This window comes from Gracilinanus agilis, chromosome 2 (assembly GCF_016433145.1).
Source record: "Gracilinanus agilis isolate LMUSP501 chromosome 2, AgileGrace, whole genome shotgun sequence".
Classification (NCBI taxonomy): Eukaryota; Metazoa; Chordata; class Mammalia; order Didelphimorphia; family Didelphidae; genus Gracilinanus; species Gracilinanus agilis.
The window spans coordinates 374,800,432-374,825,100 of record NC_058131.1 but is presented as its reverse complement, the minus strand read 5'-3'; positions in this window follow the sequence as shown (position 1 = coordinate 374,825,100).

The following is a 24,669-nucleotide window of genomic DNA, read 5'->3' as shown; positions in this document are numbered from 1 at the left end:
CAGTATAGAAAGCAGCTAGGGTGGTTCACTGGAGAGAGCCCTGGGCCTGAAGTCAGGAAGACTTGAGTTCAAATTTGACCTCACTTACTGGCTGTGTGGCGCTGGACAAATCATTTTATCTCTGTTTTTATTAATCTACTAGAGAAGGAAATGGCAAATAGACTCTGTAACAAAAAAAATGTGTGATTGATAGGGATCTATTTATATTAATAGAAATACTACAGCACATTGCTTCCTCTATTCCAATTTTATGAACTTTATAAAACACATTTATACATACTTAAAAAATTGAACATACTATAGAGTTAAAAGATGCCTAAGAGACATACTATAGATATCAGACAATGTTCTAGCTAAAGACAGACTAGAGAGGGCAGAATCAAGATTATCAAAAGAATCAGGCTATCATTCTTTCATAGATTGGAATGAAACCCAAACTTCTCTTATTGAGAAATATTTTCTTTCTGCCATTCCACAACAAAAGGGGACTTCTTGAGATTCGTAGTCTGGGCCCAGTTGTTCTGTAGTAATTTCTGGCACTGTTGGAAATCTGACAGGCCTTGAAAATAGTACAAGATACTCTGCAATAATTCTCTCATTTTGCAGAGTCATATTGGTTGGGGAGTGATTAACAAACCACTGAGTATTCAAACTTTTATGAGTCTCTTGTAGGTCACATGAACTATTAAAAATAAAGAACAGACTGATAGAAATTCTGTTCTACAAACCCAAAGCAAAAGTATTGGGCACAAGTCTATTTTAACATCAAAAACAACAGCAATGTTCTAGTTGGGTAAAGACCAAAAGGCTTCAAATGGAGTTTATTTTTTTTCCTTATAAAAAAATCACAGTAGGAAGGATTTAAAGCAAGATCAGAAATTAAAGGGCATATTATTTCTCTCATCCTTACAAGGGCAGGTGAGCACAGAGGGGGCATTTTCAACCACCGAGATAATAATAAAGACAGACACAAAGAACCCAATGTTATCTTTCTGCTCTAAAGTTTGCCATTCCAATCTTTCTCTGACCTTTTGAGTTGCCAATTGAAAATATACACACATACAGATGGCCCTTGGGAGAAAGGTAGCTGTGTCTGAACTTTGGATGACCTGTGGTCATTCCCTTGGTCAGGAAGTTTGAAAGAATAAAGGGAAAGGAATGATGTTCTCCTTCTCAAAACTGGGCCATTCCACTACTGTGCTTTTTATGTATAGATCTTGTTCATTCTGGTCACTAGGCTCATAATGGCTCCATTATAACCACTGGCCATATAGAGATATGTCTACACATTGGCCCAGAGGCAGCTAGTTGGAACAGTGGATTGAATGCTAGGCCTGGTGTCAGAAAGACTCATCTTTCCTACTTCAGATATTTAATAGTCGAATAACCCTGGGTGAGTCACTTAACCCTGTCTACCTCAGTTCCACCTCTATAAAATGAACTGGAGAAGGAATTGGCAAATCAATTCAGTATCTTTGCCAGGAAATCCCTAAATAGTGTCAGGAAGAGTTGGTCATGATTCAAAAAACTGAACAACAACAACAAAGAAACAGATATGAAAACTATAAAACACCTGCAATCTCCATTTGTCAATCTCCTTTATTAGTCCCAGTTAAACTAGTGGTTTATCCCTGCTAGAGCCAGAAAGGCTGAAAATGAAGATCAAGAGACTTAGTTTATGATTCCTAAACCATAAAAATATCTCAAAGGAACCTAGATTTCAATAGGAACTATTCATAATTAAACTAAAACTGAGGAGTAAGCAGCCCACAAAAAAATGGCTTCAAACTTTTCAAAAGTTTGCTATGAAAGAAGGTCCTGAATGTCCTAGGAAAGGCATTCAGATACAACTAGTGCCTTGTTCAGTTAGTTACTATGCTAACAAGGTCAAGGATATACAAGTTTGATATTTATATGTACTAGTTAGCAACAAATAAAAATAAAAATATATACATATATCTGTGCATATTTAATATACACACATAAAGAATATATGTATATATGTGCATCATGTATGTATATGTGTATGTAGGTGCAAACAATAATTCTATAGTTAGAGATTATAACTTCCTGAACCTAGTATATTATATCATAAATGTGAATCATAAAGTATAGTCAATGGGGTTTAATAGAGGAATCTGGATAAATATGTGCTAAAGAAAGAAAGAAAGAAAGAAAGAAAGAAAGAAAGAAAGAAAACAACCAAATGATATCAAACTTTACCTTTCTGAAAGTGAACTACTAAGTATCATACAAAGGACAGAAATAAGTCCTATTATATTTTACATGTAATTTTACAGCATAAACTCAAAGCTTTCCTTGTATAATTTTTATTACTTTATTTTGATTTTGCTTTTACATTTTAGATAAGGGAATGTAATGGAATTTGTCTGCTAATTCTAAGTGTAAGTATTATAAGTCATTCCCCAGTGACTTCAGGAATAGGTTTAGTAAGAAGGTAGGATTCCATGTATAGATGAGGAGGGAAAGTGGAGACAGGATACTGTCTCAGGGCTTTTACTGAGGAGACCAATGTAAGCACAGGCAGGAAAGGAAATTCACCCTAGAATGACATCTGATATCTTCTTTTCTTCCTCCTCCTCCTCCTCCTCCTCCTCCTCCTCCTCCTCCTCCTCCTCCTCCTCCTCCTCCTTCTTCTTCTTCTTCTTCTTCTTCTTCTCTTCATACAGCTGGGAAGTGTCTGAGGCCAGATTTGAACCTAGGACCTCGCGTCTCTAGGCCATCTCATATCTTCTATCATTTTATGGAGCAAATGTTGGCAGCACTTTTTAAATTTTGCACCTTTGAGAAGAGTCAAAGTTGCCCTGTTCTGATTTTTGTCCTGTCTCCTTCCCCTAAAAAATAACTCTCCAAACTATCCTAGGGACTAAAACTTCATTATCAGTTTTTCTTAATTATGATTTTTTAATGTTTTCCTTTTCTAGATTACATGTAGGTACAATTTTTAATAAAAATTTTCTGAAATTATATGACCTATGTTGACTCTCTCCTTTCTCCTCCTTCTTCCATGAGATGGCAGGTAATATGATTTAGGTAATATATGTGCTATCTTACAATATATATTCCATGTTTGTCATGTTGTAAAAGAATATATATGTTGCTTACATAAGAAAATCATGAAGGAAATTCAGTGAAAAATGATATGCTTACATCTATATTCAAATTCCATCAGTTTTTTTCCTATGGCAGTGAACACCCTTTTTCATCATGTCTCTTGGAGTTGTCTTGGATTTTTGCATTGATGATAATAAGTCATTCACAATTGATCATATTACATTAGAGCTGTTATTGTATACAATATTCACCTGGTTCTGCTCCTGTCACTTTGTATTACTACTTATAAGTCTTCCCAGATTTTGTTCTGATGTCTTGCTCATCATTTCTTATGGCCCAATACAATATCAATCATTACAATCACATGTCACAACTTGTTGAGCCTTTTTTTAAATTGTGTTTTTTATTTAAGTTACCATATAAATACTTAGAGGCATATCATGGAAAGTGGAAAGTACAGTGGGAATAGCATGACTGGAGTAAGAGAATAGAGGTTCAAATGCCACTGCCGATACTTTTGTAATCCTAAGTAAATCATTTGACTTTCATGGACCACATTTTCCTCATCTGTAAAATGAGCAGGAAGACTAGATGGCCTCTGAAGTTCTTTTTTCTTTTATGCTCTTATGATTAAGCACTTCACACTTTAGAAAATATCACTTCAAATTAATTGTCAGCTGAGAGCCAGGGAACTGAAAGGCATCAAAAGTGAAGGAATAGGTAATTGTAGAATGATATCCTGGTTAGGCAGGGATAGCATAAAAGGGCCTTGAGCAATGAGATGACATGAAGGATAAAGGGGATGCTATAAAGGGAGATGAGAAGACACCAAAGAAACTCTTTCACAGCTCTGCAAAGGACTAGTCCTGGATAGAATGTGTATTGGCCAATATAACCTAATTCTCTTCTATTTTTCAAATGAACAGTACTGGCTTCCTGATCTTGGCTGGAATTCTGGCCAGACATAGAATAAAGTACGGTCGCGACCCCAGCAGGAGGAATGCATCTAACTTAACTATGCCTGCATAATAAATGGCTCTGAGCCACATTCAGGCAATTAGAGCTCATCAATCAGGCTGCCACCTTCCCACTGCAGTCTTACGGTACTGCATTTAACCTCTTGTGAAAGTCTGGGCACACAAGTACTGAACAGCATGCCCTTTCCCCTGCCTTGGAATTTAAAAATTCAGTAGAGTCAGGAGTATTTATTCAAGCATTGGTTTATATGTGTGTGTGTGTGTGTATTTATGACATTTGGAAACAATATAAATAAGTTTGAATTATAAAAGAAATAGCCAAATCCCAAAGCACCTGGGTTTTTTATGCAATTCAGGAAAAAATAAAAAACAATACAAAGGGAAAAAAAACACCATGAAAGCATGTTGGCAGGGGCAAAGAAATGAATGACCAATGCTAGGATAGTGGAAGCATAAAGAGATAGGCCTTTCTACTCCCTTGCAAACCAGAGCAATGATTTAGCAAAGTAGTAAGGACAGATTTAAGCAAAATTTCCATGAATGGGTAGAAGGGAGATGGCTTTCTCATGATATTTTGTCTTATATTGTTTTGCATCACTTGCATATTTCCTGACTCTAGTTTTTGTTTTATATTGATATGGTAAGTTTATATGAGAGGTGTCAAGTGAAATAAGTAAATTTTTATCCTTCAGGATTCCAGATTCTCTTTTATTTTCCTGGCACTCATCAACGTTATAGATGGAGTTAGTCTCAATGTCTCACATACTGATAGATCCTCCCTTATCTGATTTCATTGGAAGTATTGTCTTCAGTTCTGAATACCAAAATTTTAGAAAGATGTAGATAAGCTGGAAAGTGCTAGAGGGAGGACAACTTAGATGGTGATGGATCTTGAGTCCATATCATTTCAATATCATTTGAAGGAACTGAGTTTTTAGCTGAAAGAAAAGAAGACTCAGGCGAAGTTATCATAGTTGTGTCTATGTAATTGAAGTTCTGTCATATGGAAGGAGAGATTAGCTTTACATTCTTTGTCCTCAGAGAGCATAACCAAGAACATGTGAAAATCACTAAAAGGACACATTTAGTGTATGTCAAGAAAAGCTCTGAAAGAATTTGAGTTGTTCAAATATGAAATATCTTGTTGTAAGATGTCCCCCTCATTGAAAGTGTTCAAGTAGAGATGAGAAGACTACTAAGAAATTATATAATAATGAGGGTTACTTTTGCCAATGAGTTGGATTACAGAGCCATTGAGGTACTTTCTAGCTCTCAAATTCTGATTCTACATTTCAAGTCTCTAAATGGATGATGAGTAAACTGAGGCCCAGAGAGGTGAAGTGACTGGCATAGCTCATTAGTGGCAAAATTGAACTTAAAATCCCATTCCACTCAGTGGAATCGCTCTTTGGCTATGGGAGGGGGGTGTGGGAAGAGGGGAGAGAAGGAACATGATTCATGTAACTATGGAAAAATCTTCTTAAATAAATAATTAAATAAATAAATGAACTTAAAAAATGTTCTCAACTAAAAGTGCAGTCCAGCTCAGTTCTAGACATGGATTATTTCACTGGGTCTGGAAAGGACTGAATGGATTTGAAAAAAAAATAGAATTCATGGGTCTTAGTGAACAGGAGATGAGAAGAGTGTAAAACATTGTGTTAAATGAGAAACTAGCACCTCCACAGCTAAAAGATAAAAATCAAGGGTCTAAGCTTCTGCTCTTGAATTATCATCATCATCATCATCATCATCATCATCATCACCACCACCACCACCAATACCACCACCACCACCACCATCATCATAGCTTATATTTTCCTGCTTTAAGATATCCCAAAGTGATTTATTCACTATCACCTTATGAAGTAAGTGGTGAAAGAATTATTATCTACTTTTTGATAGATGGAGAAATGGTGACCAGAGAAGTAAAATGATTTCCCAGGGTTATTATCTAGTCAATTAGCTGAGGCTCATATTCTGATTTCTGGACACCAGTGTTCTTTGCACTATATTTTAAAATGATCTTCATCTAGATTAAACTTGGTGTGATGGTAAGTTATTAAGATAAAACAACTTATGAAATGTAGAACTGGGTTGCAAGAGAGACAAGTAGCAACTGAAACCTGGAGATGGCTAAAAACTCCAATAGGCAAACCCACATTGCTTTGCTCTTACAACTCTTCTGCCTTGGAATCAATACAAAGTATTGATTCCAAGATGGAAGGTAAGGGTTTAAAAAGAAATGGAATGATCCTCAGACAGTTAAAATAAAGTTTCAGAACTAAGAAAGACTGGTGGATTTGGTAAATAGGCAATTGGTCGCCTTTGGGAATGTAGTTTCAATGGATTGGAAAAGACAAAGGCAAGACTACAGATGATAAGGGAAAGAAAGATGAGAAAAGCCAGAGAGACAGAGACAAAGACACAGAGGTGGACAGAGTGGGAGAAAGAGACAGAGACAGAGAGAATGAGACAGTGTGGGACAGAGACAGATAGAGACAGAGGGGGAAGGGAGGGAGAGAAGGAGAGAAATATGATGGTAGCTGAAGTGATTTGCAGATTTTTGTTTTGGTTTTCTCCCAAGGTAGTGGAAGCCTGGGTATGTTTGAAGGTAGCAGAGGGCCTGGAAAGGTTAGACTATTTTTTGGTTTAGTACTTTAAAAAGTATACATATTAATTAATGTGTAAGCTGTAGCATGATATGTTAACATACATTGCTCTTATTATATTTGTGACCCATCTCATTAAGGGCAACTTCTTAACAAAGTATTGTTTCATACCATATGGAGAGGGCTAAATGATGACCAAAGAATTATCTAATCCCATACAAAGGGCTGGTGTTTTATTGTTTCCAGCAGAAGGATCCTGCAGTGTTTAACTATTCTTAGTTCACATATTGCCAGCAAGGATTATGTAGGATGATGCTATTTATCCACATGGCAAGAAGAGTGTCACCTGGAAATTGTCCTTTTAAAATATGGTGGAAATCAAATATTAAAACTAGTCATACTCAACTGATTGTAAGCCTTGCCTAGAAACTCAAGGATAATACTAATAAAACTCTGTAAAATGAATGAAATATAAATACACAAATTTTCTTTGGAGTTAATTGAGAAAGGTGTCCTAGAAGATGATTTTATTTTCAAATTTATTATTTAGGAATAACTTTCAGTCTTCACAAAGAGTCTGTGGACCCACATAGTAATTTTGTTAAATGCCAAAGTCCTCTTTGAAAAGAATTGAGAAATGCAGTAATGCATATATTATTATCATAAAAAGTTATTGTGACAAGTAGTCATAACAGATCTATAATACCAATGGTATTAAACTATGTCACTTCTGATATTCGTATGTAAGTTTTGAAATATAAGGCAAATATTTATATTGTCTCAATTACTAATGGTATCTTCTTGTATATGAGTAAAACTATGATTAAGAATGTTAAGAAAAAAATATTTACTCTTTTGGATAAGGATAAATAATGGGGACTGCACAAATCTTGTTTATTTTAGATCTGTTATTTCATCCATGTGGGCAGTTCCCAGTGTAGAAACTTCATCAGTGAACATCAGCAACTCCTTTTTAACATAGTTTTAGACTTGCCTAAGAGCAATAAGAAGACACATTTACACATTTAGTGAGTAACTACTATGTGCCTAGCTTGAGTCTGAGGATATAAATACAAATTAGTTGCCAATTCTCACACTTCTAGTACATAACAAAGGCAGGACTTGAACCCAGGTGTTTCAGAGTATATAGGCTTTTGGTTTTTTATTATACTATACTATCTCTCAAGCTCACCTTTTTTACCTAATACTTTTATGTTTCTAATTTAATTTTAAAAAATGACAACAATAACAACCACCAAAAAGCAGTAAAGAGATCTGGCCTGAAACCCAGAAAATGTATGTTTTAGACTTTCCTGTTCAAGTCATTTAACTGCAAAGTGCTCTCCAAAACTATCTTAACACTGTTGGGATTTTTAATTTTTAATTTTTTCCAGATTACATGTCAATATAATCTTTAACTATAGTTTTCTTACATTTTGGGGTTCATGTTCCCCCTCTCTTCCACTCCTCTCCCTTTCCCAAGAAGACAGATATTATGATTCAAGTTGTACATGTTTTATCATACAATATGTATTTCTATGTTCATTATATTGTGAAAGATACATATCACTTATACTAGAAAAAAGTTCACAGGAAATAAAGGGAGGAATGGCATGCTTTAATCTATGTTCAGATTCCCATCAGTTTCTTCTACCATAGTGGTATTTTCTTTTCAGCATTAGCCCCTCGGAGTTATCCTGGATCCTTACATTGGTGCTAGCAGTTACAATTATTCACAGCTGATCATTGTCCTTTATTACTACTACTATGTGGAACATTCTCCTGGTTTTGCTCACTTTACTTTGCAAAACATCATAGAAGTCTTTCCAGGTTAAGATTGTAAGTTGTAAATAAGGCCCCAACTTATATTGGTAGATTCTTTCTTCATTTTGGAGTTCCAGTGAAATCACAGATCTGATCCATATCTTTCCATAATTTAACTATACATTCATAAATTCTGAAGACATAATTTATTTCATCTTAATTTCAGGAACAATTGTTTACAAATTATGATAGACTGCTATGTTTGCATGAGTTTTAAGAAGTGCATTCAACCATCTTTTCTTCTATTCCAATGTATAGTCCAAACGCTTCCTGCTTTAATGGAAGCCTATTCCTGAAATATTATCACTGCTTCCATAATAGATTCCCTGAAATTTCTTGCCTCATTGAATAGTGTACAGTTAGAACCTTCATCCCTGTATTTGTAGAAGACATTCCTATAGGGAGACACTGCCAAGCTGAAAACATAGTAAACATTGGAGGCTTATTTTTTTTCCCTGTTGAAACTCCAGAGGCAGCAATCTTATCTCTAAGACTCTAATGCAGGCAAATTAATCTGATTTACATGTCATCTAAATGAAGAGTGGATTCAGATAGCTTTGAATCATACTTAAATTAGAATGTTCATTTTAGTTGTTGTCTAAATGAAGACAGTTCATTATACACAAAGTAGCTTAAAATGTATCTGATAACTAACTTAAAAGTTTCTACAATTTAAAAAGAGAACAGTGTATATATATATATATATATATATATATATATATATATATGTGTGTGTGTGTGTGTGTGTGTGTGTGTGTGTGTGTGTATGTGTTAGAATGAAAGTATTTTTTAAAATGAAAGAATATATTTTAATATAATCAGACTGAGGAGCAGCACGGTGCAGTTTGCATACAGAACTGGCCAAAGAGTTTGATAAACCTAAACTTAAGTTTGGTATTTGGAACATACTGGCTATCCCTCCCAGTTAGAAGCCACCTAACTTCTTAATGCCTCTCAAACAATCCTCTAAAAATATTGAGTAGGTAAGGAACTGAATTCGTAGAATAAATTTTGTCACTATGAGTTTTGTTAACCAAATAAATCCAGTCAAAAGAAACATCATTATTATGATCACTCAATTGCCAAAGCTTGTCATTCCTACTTCCAAAATCACACTAAATCCATGATCTTCTCTGTCTTTATAAGGCTACAAAACTAGTTTGATCAGTCATTATTAATTCATTACGTGACAACTATTTGCCTAACTAGATTCTATAGGCATAAATACAAAGAATGAAACAATCAATCTTCTAAAGAATCTTGCAAAGTTTTCCTGGTTCTAAGGTTGATTTTCTGCCTAATATAATTCTGTCTCTCAGAAAGTTCAGTTAGTGAGGGAGGGCACTTAGGAAAGCTCACATTGAGAAGGTTGTCAATAAGTTTCTTTCTTGAAAGAAATTAGGTATTCTATGAAGTGGAAATGAGGAAGTATAATCCAAGGATAGGAAAAGGATGTTTAGTTATTTTAAAGATTTCAAAGACATGTGACTTCACTGGAACTCCAAAATGAAAAAAGACTCTCTACCAATACAAGTTTATTCCTTTTGGTTTCTTGTATAGTAAGGAAGTATCTTTCAGTGGAAAGGACTCTGAATTTTAAGCTTTAAGATCTGCTGTTGAATCTTGACATCACCACTTATCCTCACAGGCAAATCACTTAAAGAATTTAGAACCTCAATATTCATACCTTTAAAAAAATGGTGATGTATACCTAGTCATACTGACCTAGATTATGGAGATATATGAAAAGCATTTTGCAAACTGAAACACCTTAACATGACAAGTTGACTGATGCCATTTTGTGGACTTTTTCTCTCTTTCCTTACCCTTTCCTGAATGTCTGAGGAGACCAACATTCCTGAGGACCTTGAGGGTAAAGCTTCCCTCAATCATTATGAGATTGAGTGATTGATTATTTCTTTTCTTTTCTTTAATTTTTTCTTTATTTTTCTATATTTTTCTATATTTTCTTTTCCTTTTCCTTTTCCTTTTTTCTTTTCTTTTCGTTCTTCTTATCCTGTCTTTTAAATCACTAATATCTTACCCAGTTTCTGGAACAAAGTAGATGCTTTAAAATGTTTCTTATATTGAAGAATTGAAACACTGTGAACTTTGAAAAGAATTGAGGAACTAAAGATTAAATTCGTATGTCAATTAAACTGTAAGAAAAGTTTAATTTATAAGTTCCTTGAGAAAGTTCTGCCCATTTACCAGAGTTATTATTCTTATTATTCTTATTCTTATTCTTATCATTAATTTTACATTGGGTTATAGTGAGCGTATATTTCTATCCTCCCTTTATCAATGCCCCAGTGACATTAGAGATTCAATTAAGAGTTTGCCTACACTGGTGAGTAACTCTGTATAAGACTTTAAGATTCTATGTTGCACTGTTCCAGGTGAATTGTTAGAGATACTAGTTGTTGTTGTTGTTGTTGTTTTAATCACACAGAATTAGGCCCCAGATTGCTATTCAGAACTCCCTACATAAGAATGTGTATTGTGTTTGATCGACAGAATTACAATAGTTTCTTTGGAGTCTAACCCCTCTATTTTCTACCATTTACTTTTATTTTGTTTTTTTATTTTTGAACAATATATAGTTATTGAGTAACAATTTACAGTTATTGAGTAAATATGTATAAGACCAAATGAATGCAGAATATTGAAAATCAGGTACTTTTTTTCAGTGAGTTCAAAATGCATATGGCCAAGAAAAAACAACTGTGAATGTAATTACATTAATTCATTTATTCTTTCATTTACTCATTCATTATTTCCATAAATAGAACAGCATGCTGAATTGAATATGGACAATAAGCGAGGAATATTTACTCACATCCAAAATATATTACCTTTATGAAAGTCATTGAATCTGTATGTGCCTTATCTCCTCATCTTTGAAATAGACAAAATAAAATCTATCTATCTATCTATCCATTTATCTATCTATAGAGTTGTTTGAACTTCAAATGAAATATACGCATTATACTTTGTAAACCTCAATATACTATATAAAATCAATGAATATTAGTCAAAATATTGGTTTTATTGTGTATTTTTGCCATGGGAGGCATTGTTCTAAAGAATATGGGGGACTATGAAGATGAATGAGACTCAAACAATGTGGTAGAGGAAAAAAGAGTGCCACATTTGGAGTCAGAAGAATCTAAAGTTAAAATCTCAGATTGATCATATATTTATTATTTGTATAGTTTTGGACAAGACACTAGACTTCCCTGAACCCTAGTGTTCTGAACAGTTAAAAAGGGAACTAATCTGCATGATATCTAAAATCCTTTTCTAACTCTAAACTTATAATACTATTATCCATTCCCTGTCCTAAGAAGCTAAATAAGAATACAATTTTGTTCTATAAAATATATGTACTAATTTACACTCATTTTATGTCTTTATTTATTAAAACTTGATTATTTATTTGTACAAAATATATTTATAATGCCTATTATATGCAAGAACAATGCCAGGTAAATTCCTGAAATGAAATATTTTAATAAATCATATAACAATATGTTTTAAATTGCTTTAAGTATTTAAAAATTTTAAATTTTAGTCATGAGCTACTTATAAACTATAAGTTACATCATTCAGCGTAACAAGATAAGGCTATGAATGAGGAGTAATTAATTTTTGTTTAAATCCTCATTTGATGAAAGTCTTCAACTTTATTAAAGTCTTTAATTCATAAGAAGATGACATATTTTTTTACCTAACTATGTAGAAGATAAACATTTTTCTCCATTGATAGAAGCAGAGAAACAATAAATCTTGCTCTTTATTTTTCTCATTGCCCAATTTTGCAGACTGAAAATCTGAAAAGAGACTAGATACAGGATTTTTTTTCTCCATCAAAAGCAGGTACCAACTACATATTCTTTTAAGGTCCACTCTTTACTGTTTAACTGAGAAGAATGTTGACCTGATTTTCCCCTGACTGAATTTTAAGACTTGAACTCCTACCACCAGATACATAAAATGAGAATATTAAACTATAGTACCACCATGCTCTATGCCTCATTCAGGGCATTCAGAATGATGTACAGGATTGAAATTTTCTGTATTATTCAGCATTTGTAAATCAGTCATCCTGGCAAATTATACATCTAGTCTCCATCAGTCCAAATGTGTTTAGATAATGAAGCTTCTCAGAGACTTCACTCATTTCAGATAATGTTAAGGAAAAGGTATAGAACTCATAAAGGCATAACAGTATGATATTGTAAAGGCAGAGAGTTTCTCCTGAAAATTGCTTTTAAGAAAAGAAGCCAAAGAATAAGTAAGGTAGGACAAGTCAATCATTATAAAGGGGAGAGTCTAGAAGACAAAGTAAAAATAAATGGAGAAATCCATATTTATGTGTCCTTGAAACTTTGCTGTCCACTTTCTGTTTATGGAGAGTAAATGTTCAAAACTGAAAGGGTCATGTTTAGTTGTAGCACAGCTTCATTGGCTGCTCATCAATAAAGAGAAATGAATGCCAAAAAGATTAAAATGGATCACACTACTGACACTGGAAGAGAGTCAATCATTTCTGAAAGAACATTTTTGAGTTAGACTCCTTTCTTGTTTTCTCTGTACATGTTCTCTTTTCCTGTGCCCTCTCTCTCACCCTCTCCTACCCCTCTTGCCCTCATCCCTTTGAGCTACTGGATTAAAAACCATCAGTTGCTACAATTTTAGTCACTCATGTCTCTACATAACTTGAAAGAAAATATTCTTTTAATGTTTTTTTGTGATTACCTATCCAAAATAGTAGCACTATTTCTTTTCAAACAAGTAATTATTATTTCTCCTTTGACTTCATTAGCGTCAATAAAAATAAAAGTAAAAAATTCTTTCTATATACTTAAAATAGAATTAAGGACCTGTTTCATTATTTAAATGCAAAACAAAACAAAAATTTCTCCATTAACTACATGATATGTTTATATATGGAAGGACACATATTATAAGATAGTGCATACCCTGAAGGTAAATTATCAATTCAGTGTAACTAGTTTCAGCAAGACGCAAAGGGATTCATAATTATATAGTTTTAATAATTCACTGACAAATATTAGGGATAATACAGTGATCACAGAATCTCAAAGTTCAAAGGAACCTCAGAGGGTGTCCATTTGAACCTGTATTTATAGCGGGTTTCATTTGCAGCATCTCAAAGATTTAACATATAATCATCAATCAATGATGTTAATAATGGGGATATGACATTATACCTAGAGAGGTATAAAACTTAGTATGCCTTTGGACACAGAAATATCATTGTTAATCATCAAGATGACCAGGGGAAAAAGAAAATAATCTATATATTCTAAAATATTTATGTAGATCTTTTTGGGACTGGCAAATAATTGGAAATTGAGACACTACTTATTAATTGTGAAATGGCTAAATTAGTTGTGGCATATGATTGTTATTATTATTTGTTATTGTTATTGTTACCATGCAGTAAGAATTGGTGAGAAGATAAATTAAAAAAACATGGAAAGACCTACATGAAATTATAGAAAGTGAAACAAATGGAAATAAGGGAACATTATATATAGTTACAAAATTAGTATTTGAAGAAAAGCCTAAGGATATCCACCTCAAGAAAAATAACATAAATAGAAAGATGAAAGGCATAGTTTATATATACATATTTTGAAATCAAGTGATGCTTTGTCTAGTATGGGGAGATGAAGAACAGAGATATCTGAAAATTTTAATGTGACCAACAAAATAATAAATTAATTAAAAATGTAGGGAAAAGACTAATCATGAATGAAAGCAACATTGTTAGTATCATTTTAAGTTTATCTTTATTAAAAGAATTCTCTTCTCAAAATCTTATTCATATCAAATTATAATATAAAATTGATTAGTTTTGATTCTAAACTGTGTTCTATGCTTTGATATGCATTCTATAAATCCCATCTTTTTTTTGAGAAATTTACTTTTTATTTTTTTAGAAAAAAATTTTCTATGGTTACATGATTCATGTTCTGACTCTCCTCTCTACCCGTCAAACCCCCCTCAAAGCCAACACGCATTTCCACTGGTTTCTTCATGTCTCATTGATAAAGACCTATTTCCATATTATTGATATTTGCACTGGGGTGGTCGTTTAGAGTCTACATCCCAAATCATGTTCCCATCAACCCATGTATTCAAGCAGTTGTTTTCTTTTGTGTTTCCACTCCTGCAGTTCTTCCTCTGAATGTGGATAATGTTTTTTTCTATAAATCCCTCAGAATTGTCCTGTAACAAATTTATTATTATTTTTAATTGGTCCTCACTTGAAATTTTTTATTTCTACAGTACATTATTGCCATTCTGTACTGTCTTTAAAAGATCTTTTAAAGATTATCAGAGGTTGCTTATCAATGTTATCTGCTCATTTCTTCAGTAACAGGGGATGTAATTTCTCTAGCACTAGTTAACAAATTCAAAGAAAGTAAGAAGTTGTTATGCTGCTATCCCCCTATTTATTTTCCAATTTCTATTTGAGATTTTTGTCATATGCAATCTATCATTTTCCTTTAAAGACAAAATAGAAGTAAAAGTTGAATGATTATATATTATAATAATAACATCAACAATGACAATAGAAACAGTAATAGCTAGCATTTACAGTGCTTTAAGATTTTCAAAGCATTTATGAATATTATTTCATTTTACCTTCACAACAAAATTTCTTGATAAATGCTATAATTATCCCCATTTTTAGATGAAGAAACTGATATAGAAAGAAGTCAAATAATTTGTCCAGTATAGAAATAGTTTAAGACTGTATTTGAACTCAAATTCTCCTTATTCCACATTAGCACTTTATCCACTGTAGTACCTACATGCATTCCCTCTATTATTTCTTACATATTCCTTTCCACACTTATTATCAGTCTTTTTCCTTCTTTGCACCTTTGCTATTTCTCAATAGAATTTAACATATCATTTTTTCAAAAGCATTTTTCACTATCCTAAATGTAATGTCAGAGCTTTAGACTATAGATGTTATCTTCATGGTATCATAGTGTGTTTCATTAATTACCTGCCTTTGCTCTCATCTATTATATATATATACATTTTTTTTCTAATGCAGGTATCATTTTTAAGTGCATATGTTTGTGTGCATATTTTCATTTTGATAACTTTTGTTTTCCTCTTGGAATTTTATTCTGTTTACTTGTTTCTTCAGAATTTCATATTGGGTGTTACTCATCACATTTTGGTCAACTATTCCTGAAATTTTTTAGGATATCTGATCTTACCCATTTTTTTGCTAAAGCCTATGAAATCAGATACCCAAAGTCTATGTCAGATTTCCCAGTTCTAGATTGTGTGTCAAACTATACTCAATTTCTATATAAGGCCAGAGTACACAATTTCTATATAGTGAACTCTATAATCTAGTAGTCATCTTCCATCCACCTACCAAAAAAAAAAAAAAAACTTTCTTTCCTCTTTAAGCAATATTTGTGTTGGTCAGAATTAGGTCCAGAATTCCAGTTCCAATTATTACTTCTACCAACCTTCAAAAGATGAAATCATCATTTCTAAAATTATCTTAGCTATTGGTAGGCATAGTACTCCCTCAGATGTCCATATCATTGAAGTTCACCATTACTATTATACATATTTCTATCAAACTAACAAGAGAAATTTGCAGGTTTTGTAAATGTCAGACTTGTTAGTCACCACAATCTCTTACTCTTGCTAATCTGATATCACATTTTAAAAGTAATTAAATTCTACAAATCTCAAGCCCCATTTATTATTTATTATTTCCCCTAGGCTTCTTGCAGATAGGAATAAATTAGAAGTGACTACTTATACTTATTTTATTTAAATAATTTTCCTTCCTTGCCTTCATTAAACATTGCCACATTTTCAGTATAACAAAATTTTATAATTAAAATATATTAGGAGTTAAGATAACACTTATTTTTATGAAAATTAAAATTATTTATAAATGATTTTTCTGATGCTCTTATTTTTATGGATAAAAATTAAATGTAATGTCAAAAAACATTAATTTTGAGAGATTAAGGAGATAGTGTTATTCTTGAACTCATAGTTACATAATTGTTTCTTAAGGCTGTGAACCACACTCTATCCATCTTCATTCATTTATAACTCTGAAGATATTTTTAATCTGAAGCAAAATATGACGAGAGAATAAATATTAATTAAATCCTTACTATGTTACAGGTGCTGTGCTAAGTCCTTTACAAATATTATCTCATTAGATCTTCATAACAAATCTGTGAAAACATGCTATAATTATCCCCATTTTACTGTTGAGCAAACTGAGTGAGTTTAAGTGACTTCTGTCAGACAGCTGATAAGTGTCTAGAGCCAGCTTTGTATACATCTTCATGACTTCAAGCTCAGTGCTCTATCCAGTACATTATCTAATTGCTTCAAATTAAAGAGAAATACTTAAGAGGCACAAGCTGGGATGAACAGTAAGCAACACTGGTGAATAATGAAGAGAAGATCATGAAATAATTTTTAGCATTGAATTATGCATAAATCATGCAGACACAATTATAAGGAGAAAATACATGGAATAATGTAATAAAATTTCATATATAAAGTAAAAATTATAAGTACTCAAATCTCCTGAAATTGAGAAAATTAAAAAAAAATATGATCCTTTCCTGAAAAAATATTTTTAACAACTGCCCCAAGGCCTGGACATAATGACTAAAGGATATACTCTTTTTCAACATTATGAGACAAATATTCACATGATTATGGATCTTTAATTTAAAATGGGCCAAATTTAGCCAGTCAATTGTAACGATGTATTGTTCATTTAACTCCCATAAACATTCCCAAGAAACGATAAAGAATGAACCCTAAGATGAAGTGAATATGTTGTCATTTGGTGTAACTTATCAGCATTAGCATCAATCATATCATGGGCTTCATCATCATCATTGTCATCATCATTATGGACATTTCATTAATGCTTTATGGTCAACAAAAATTTGACTCCATCATCATATTTATTCCTTGGTTAGTTTAAAAAAAAGTTCATCTTCTAGATAAGAATACAGATATACAGATATGCTAGATAACTTGGTATAGGCCACATAGTAAATAAAAGGACCAAGACTGTAGTGAAACTCAGACCTCATTCTAGATCCTGGATCTTCCCCACTATATCCCTGCTGACCTCTACATTATGCAGAAAATTCTTTGTGCCTCTTAAAAAACATCAAATTGCAAAATCTCATCATATTTTCTCCTGAGCCATAGGCATTTGGGAGTGGTTTCCTAAAAAGAAAAAAAAGTTTCTGGAGTTGAGTAATTCATCTTGTTCAATAATATTAATAAATGCCTATACACATATCTTGTACGTGAAATTGCCATATGTCCTCCAGCATGATAAATGAGCCAGAAAATAACCATTTCAGAGGCCCTGCTGGTTGTTTCATATTACGTGAGGAGATAGTTAGAATGTTCTTGCAAATTTCACGACTTTCCTACCCTATTAGCTATATAAAACTAAACTTATCTTTGTATTTCAGTTGTGCCTATGTTCCTATTTGCTGAGACTGAGGAAAATCACAAACAGTGGTAAATAAAATTATGCTCTTCCTTATGGTAGTGATTTTCCCCAAACAAGCACATCTGTTATTCGAAGTTAGCTGCCAACTGAGAGGAAATATCACTTAGTGAAATGCAAGGGGGACATAAAACCCTGTCTAGGAAAGTAATCTGTTAAACTTAATCCTACTACTGGACATGAGAAGAACTCAGTACAAATCATAGTATGAAATCTGAAGGGCTCTTAACTATACGTGGAATGAATATCAGAAGGTGATTATTCATTAAAGTAATAGGCTTTTTATCTTTTTTAAAAAATAAATGGGATTAACTTTGAAATCAGTTTTAAGAATCTTTTTAGGTGGGAGGTATTTAACAACTGTTTGTCAGAGGAAAACTAGAGTGAAGGATGGGAAGAAAAGATTTAAAAAGATGAAAAAGAAAGAAGGAAGAAAGGAAGCAAGCAAGGAATGAAGAAACGAAGTAAGGGATAGAAAGAGGTAGGGAGGAAGGCAGGGAGGGAGGATGGAGATGAGAAAATAAGGAAGGAATGATAGAAGGAAAAAAGAAGATAGATCTAAATATTCCATCAAAATAAATGCTACTTATAAAAAATCTTCTTAGCTCCTATAACCATAGGGAGAAAGGAGTCCTGAATAATTTTGAATAATTTAATCTAACCCCTTACCTTACTCATTAATCACATTTATAGCAACTCTGACAAGTGCTTGTCCTGGTATGTTAAAAATCAGAGACTTGTAAGGAATTTTAGTGGTCATTTACTCACAGGAAAAAAATACAAGTCAAGGGGTCATTTAGCCTTGCCAAAATATACCTGAGTGAGGGGTTGCATTTCCCCTAGGTAGCCCATTCCACATTTGTTTAAGTATAATAGTTAGAAAGGTGTTCTTTATGACAAACAAATCTGCTTCCTTCAGTCGACTTTCCGGTTCTACCTTCTGAAGCCAAACTGAACATGCTTAACTCCTTTTCTATGTGACAGCTCTTCCAAAATAAATCTTGAACATTTTTAATGATAGTGAAATCATTACCTAATAAGACAGGCCATTCTTTTAAATTTCACTTCTAATTGTGAGAAAGTTATTCTTTATATTGAGCGGGTCTGCCTCCCTGTCAATTCTATTAATTGGTTCTAGTTTGCTCCCTGGGACAAAGAGCAATACAGAACTGTGTTCTGCAACTTAAAATAAGAACTTTTGTGTGAAACTTTACGATGTTACTCAAATTAATCTGCTTCTGATATATTCAAAGATATACAAGGTTCTAGAAAGAGGCATTTCCCATTACATATAACCACATTAATTATTACATATATGATTTAATCATTGTGCTAGGAGTTCCTATTAGGAGATACAAAATTGTGTAAGAATGGTCTCTGCCTTCAAAAAGCTCACAATCAATTCGAAGAGATACTTCTTGTCTGGGCAAGACACTTAAGCTTGTTTGCCTCAGTTTCCTCATCTGTTAAATGAGATGGAGAAGAATATGGAAAACCATTATAAAATCTTTGCCAAGAAAATCCCAAATGGGGACATGAAGAAAAGACGCAACTGAAAAATGACTCAACAACAACAAAATATGAAAGATTTATCAAATTTTCAAATGTTAGATACATAATTATACTAATTGACACTAAATGTCCTTTATTTCTTTTTGAAAGAGGAGTAATTTAGAATTACTTTTTGGCTTGCTCTCCCTATTACAGTATTTAAGCAACAATTTCATCCAAAGGTGTCTTTTGAATTAGAAAGGCATGTATGAAAAAAGTAGTGGCAGGTAAATGGCAGTATTTGGAGTGTTGGACTTGGAGTCAGGAAGTTCAAATTTAGCCTTAGCCATTTACTAGTTATTTGACCCTGGGAAATTCAGTTAACCTTTTGTTTGTCTTAATCCACTAGAGAAGGAAAGGCAAACCATTACAGTATCTTTACTAAAAACACTCATGGACAATATTGGCATGCTATGGTCTACATGGATAACTGAATAACTGAACAACAATAAAACAACGATAACATGAATATAACTCAACAACATAATATCCAAAGAAAAGAAATAAAGAAAATAGGATTATTGAGGTCTTCCATCTATTTACTGAATCCATCAATTTACTGAACTCCCTGTCCAAAGTGTTTTCATTTCATTTTTAAATTTCCCATAATTTAGGGAAAATAATATTCATAGGTATAGGAACTGGCCCTGTGATTTATTGGAGTAATGAAATTCAGAATGACAAAAGTCCTCCTACTAATGGATATCAGTATATCTGATCCACTCATACTTAATGAATTCCCTCTAGCATGGAAAGGGTGAGTGACTTTCCCAGGATCACAGTTAAATGGAAAATTTGAATCCTTCTTGTTTCTAAAACTGCCTCACTATCCCCATTCAATATGGCTTATCGACATTATTCATATTATTTTTACAATAATCTCTTTTTAAATGCTGGATATGTCATCATTGAAGTGGGGAGGTAGCAAAACATTCTAATTCAGTTACAAAAGTAGCAATAGAAGATCAAAACAATAATTTTATAAGGCAATCAAGGGAGACATACACACGTACAAACAAGTGCACATAAATTTGACTTTGCTGAGAAGGAGAAGGGAGGAAATAAACAAACAGCCTTCCCATGTACATTTGCCCATACAAACATTAGATTTCCCAAATGGTCCTGAAATTTCTCCCTGATCACCTCCATATGTCAATTCAAGCCACAATAAATGGACATCTTCCTGTAAAGAAGACTGGCAAAAGCCCTAATCTGACAACAAGTTTGAAAACACTAGCTATTTTGTTAAAGCCTGTTGATTTTGTGTAATTCAGTGACAATTTAGCATGATACCCACTGACGGCCTTATGTTCTTGCATCTGCTGTAAAGATGAAAAATACAACACTCTCCCCTTAAAGTAGCATCCACCACACTTATGGCTTTTGTTTTCAGGTTATATTAAGCATTAGATGAGCAATTTATCTTTCAAACAAGGTGAACAAAATTATTTGACTAAAGAAATGCCTTAGTTTTTAGTGAAACCAAATTTTAAAGCAATTGTCTGGATTATTAGGACTCTTAAGATCACTGCCAAATAGTAGGGCACTTTCTCATTGAAACAAAGATACACTGACTCATATTTGTAAATACACACACACACACACACACACACACACACACACACACATACACACATTGGACAGGGAATGGTCCTGGTCCTATTATAGGTATAGTTAACTCTGTGAATGACAGAACTCCTGCAACCAATGCAGATCAGCCTTTTCTCTGCAACTTTAGTTTTAGAGAGTTACTGGGAAACTGAGAACTTGAAGACTTGCCAAGGTCATGCACAGCTAGTGTATAATTGAGGAGAGACCTGAACCCAAGTCTTCCTGACTAGAAGGCTAGCTTTTTGTCTTCCAGACAACAGGCTACATCTCATAGTCCAAATTTACAATAATCCAAACATAAATATTGGGTAAAGCACTTTTTATCTATAAAATATCAATTAACTTTTATAAATTTAGCAGATTGTCCTGTCACTTAGGACACTGACACAGAAAGAATGGTAGATTGTTCTTTGAACTTACATTATCCATCTTCATCAACAGTACTAAATTCTATCTAATAGTTCAATGATTTTAAATTTGCTACCAAATAATATAAGGAAAGATCCTTCCTAGCTATGGCCAGAAAAAAACGAGTCATAATGAAAATACCATAAACTGAAGGAAGAAAAGAGACAAGGAAATAAGAAAAATTAATATAACAGGAGCAAAGAAATAGTAGAGAAAAAATTTTAAAAGGATATCACTGTGTTATAACTAGAATGAGTTTACTATCTGATTATATACCCTGTACCTTTTAAATTTTGTTCTATATTTGACAATTAATACTTTTCTTAATTTGAACATGAAGTTAGATATTCATTCATTCATTAACAAGTCCTTGAAGAATAATAGAATAGGATATTGCCTGGGGCATATTAATTGGATGGACATATTAAAATGCTAGCATGACATTAATTAAACACATACTTATAGATTTTATATTAAATCTTACAGATGGGGAAACTGAGGCACAGAGAGGTTTGTGATTTGCTTGATATTACACAACTTTTAAGTATTTAAGATATGATTTACATCCAGGATATCCTGTTGTCAGTCACTTTTAATTATGATTTAGTATATAATCAAAGCTGATCAATTACTTTATGTTCCTTGTGAACACAATGAAATACATAGTTATACTGGATCAAAGTAGTTTGTGTTTGTTACACAGTAGTTGTTTTTAATGGCAGTATCTCACATTTCACAATAAACTCCAGAATTTCTGTCTATAATTATAGAACTTCTACTTTTTAGAAATAATCACCCTTCTAAAAATCACAAAATAATAAAATAAGCTAAAATATTTTAAGCAAAGTTTAACTTAAAACCTAGAAGATAATTTTGATATCTGATGAAAAATATGACCCATCCCAAGCTTCTTTGAATAAAGCTCATCAGGTCCACACACTTCCCTTTGTTTCCCATGCTCTGATTTTGAAAACTTTATGTTTATGCATATGTGTGCATATACAACTATATTAATATTACATTTAATTCTTTGTAACATCAAAATGCACAAATGTGGAAAAGCTCTCCAGCAAACTTGAAACTTACATATTAGCTCAATTAATATTCTCATATTCTCATATTCAGTGTGTCTGGGAATTCTGTCAATATGGATATTCCATCCAATAATGCAGTATTCATTCATTAATGTGTTTGTCTTTCAAGATTCTTGTCATTTCTTTCCCATAAATTTAGCATTTACCAGTATTCACTTATGGTTGCAAGTGATTGGACACTATACTTCCCAAAGAATTAATAGTGAATTACATTTACATTTAAAGAGAGAAAATGAGAGGTACATGGCAATGTGAGTGAACTAAAATATACTTTTATTTTCTTTTTTTAATTCTTTTTTTAATTTAGAATATTTTTCTATTATTCCATGATTCATGTTCTTTCCCTCTCCCCCAAACCCCACTTCCCTTCCCCATAGCCGAAGCGCAATTCCACTGGATTTTACATGTATCATTAATCAAGACCCATTTCATATTATTGATAGTTACACTTGGGTGATCATTTAGCATCTACATCCCCAATCATATCCCCATCAACCCATGTGTTCAAGCAGTTGCTTTCATTCTGTGTTTCTGCTCCCACAGTTCTTTCTCTGGATGTGGATAGGATTCTTTCTCATAAGTCCCTCAGAATTGTCCTGGATCATTGCATTGCTGCTAGCAGAGACGTCCATTACATTCGATTGTACCACAGTGTATCCATCTCTGTGTAGAAGGTTCTCCTGGTTCTGCTCCTTTCACTCTGCATCAATTTCTGGAGGTCTTTTTTTCAAAAAACTGTGAGGAAAAATATAAAAATAGGATGTTATCAAGGAACTACAGCTGAAGCAAAAAGAAAAAGGTCAGTGAATGTCTTTTGTTAAATATATATATTAGCATGTTGCTTCTTTTCCTTGAAAGAAGCTTGTAAGTAAAGCAAAGGGTTTGAGCTGCAAATTAGAATTTTATTATCACTAAAGGTTTTTATTTCTTTTATAAAGTCCCTTTTCTTGTTGTTTTCTATAATTGAGTCCAATAAGTATGAACCATGCTTAAAACAGAGGTAGGGAAAATTATAAAGATGCTTCACTATTGGCAAATATTTCAATGGTGATCAATCACAACCAAGTAAAACTCTAGAAGTTACAAATATTCAAAAGTTTTTTTTTCATAATATAATTTTCTGTGATATTCATTATATTCATTCTCTTTGTAGAAACCAAAAAAACTCATGGAAACATAATTATAGGAATGTAATATTAAACATTATTAATGTGAGGTAATTGTATTTCACATCAGGAAAAAGTGAATTTTGGTTACATTTTCTATCAACTGATTTTTTTTTAAGATATAAAAACATGTTTGAGGCATTCATGACAGTGAGGAGCTCAGTGTCAGGAAGACCTGAGTTCAAATACATTCTCAGTCATTTAAGAGTTTTGTGACTCTGGACAAATGACTCTATCACTAAAATAAGGATAATAATAATATCTACCTCCCAGGGTTGTTGTGAAAATCAAACGAGATGATTATTGTAAAGTGTTTTGCAAAGAACCTGGCAGATAATAAGTGGTGTATAAGTGTGAACTGTTATTAAGGACTTGGCAAGTCAGATTTCTAATCCTTCTTACTAGGGGTAGCTTAGGATGATAGTTCTGTTAAGGTTATGAATTCTGAGCTAGAGTAGAGATAAAGCCAATTATTGTCTGCCCAAGTCTAGTACCAATAAGGAGAGTCCCTGAGAGTGGAGGTTCAATATTCTGCCTACACAGGGGCAAACCAATACAGATTGGAGAAAGGTGGCAGGTTGCTTCTGTGCTAATCAGTATTGAGATAAATCCTGTGAATGGGTCCTATGCTTCCAGACTGGATGAAATAGTTAGATCTAGCCTCATAAGTGAATATAATAGGGAAATAATTGAGTAGAGAGATGGTTTAGAGTTAGAAATAGATGAATGAATGAATTATATAATGAATGAATTATATATATACCTCATTCATTC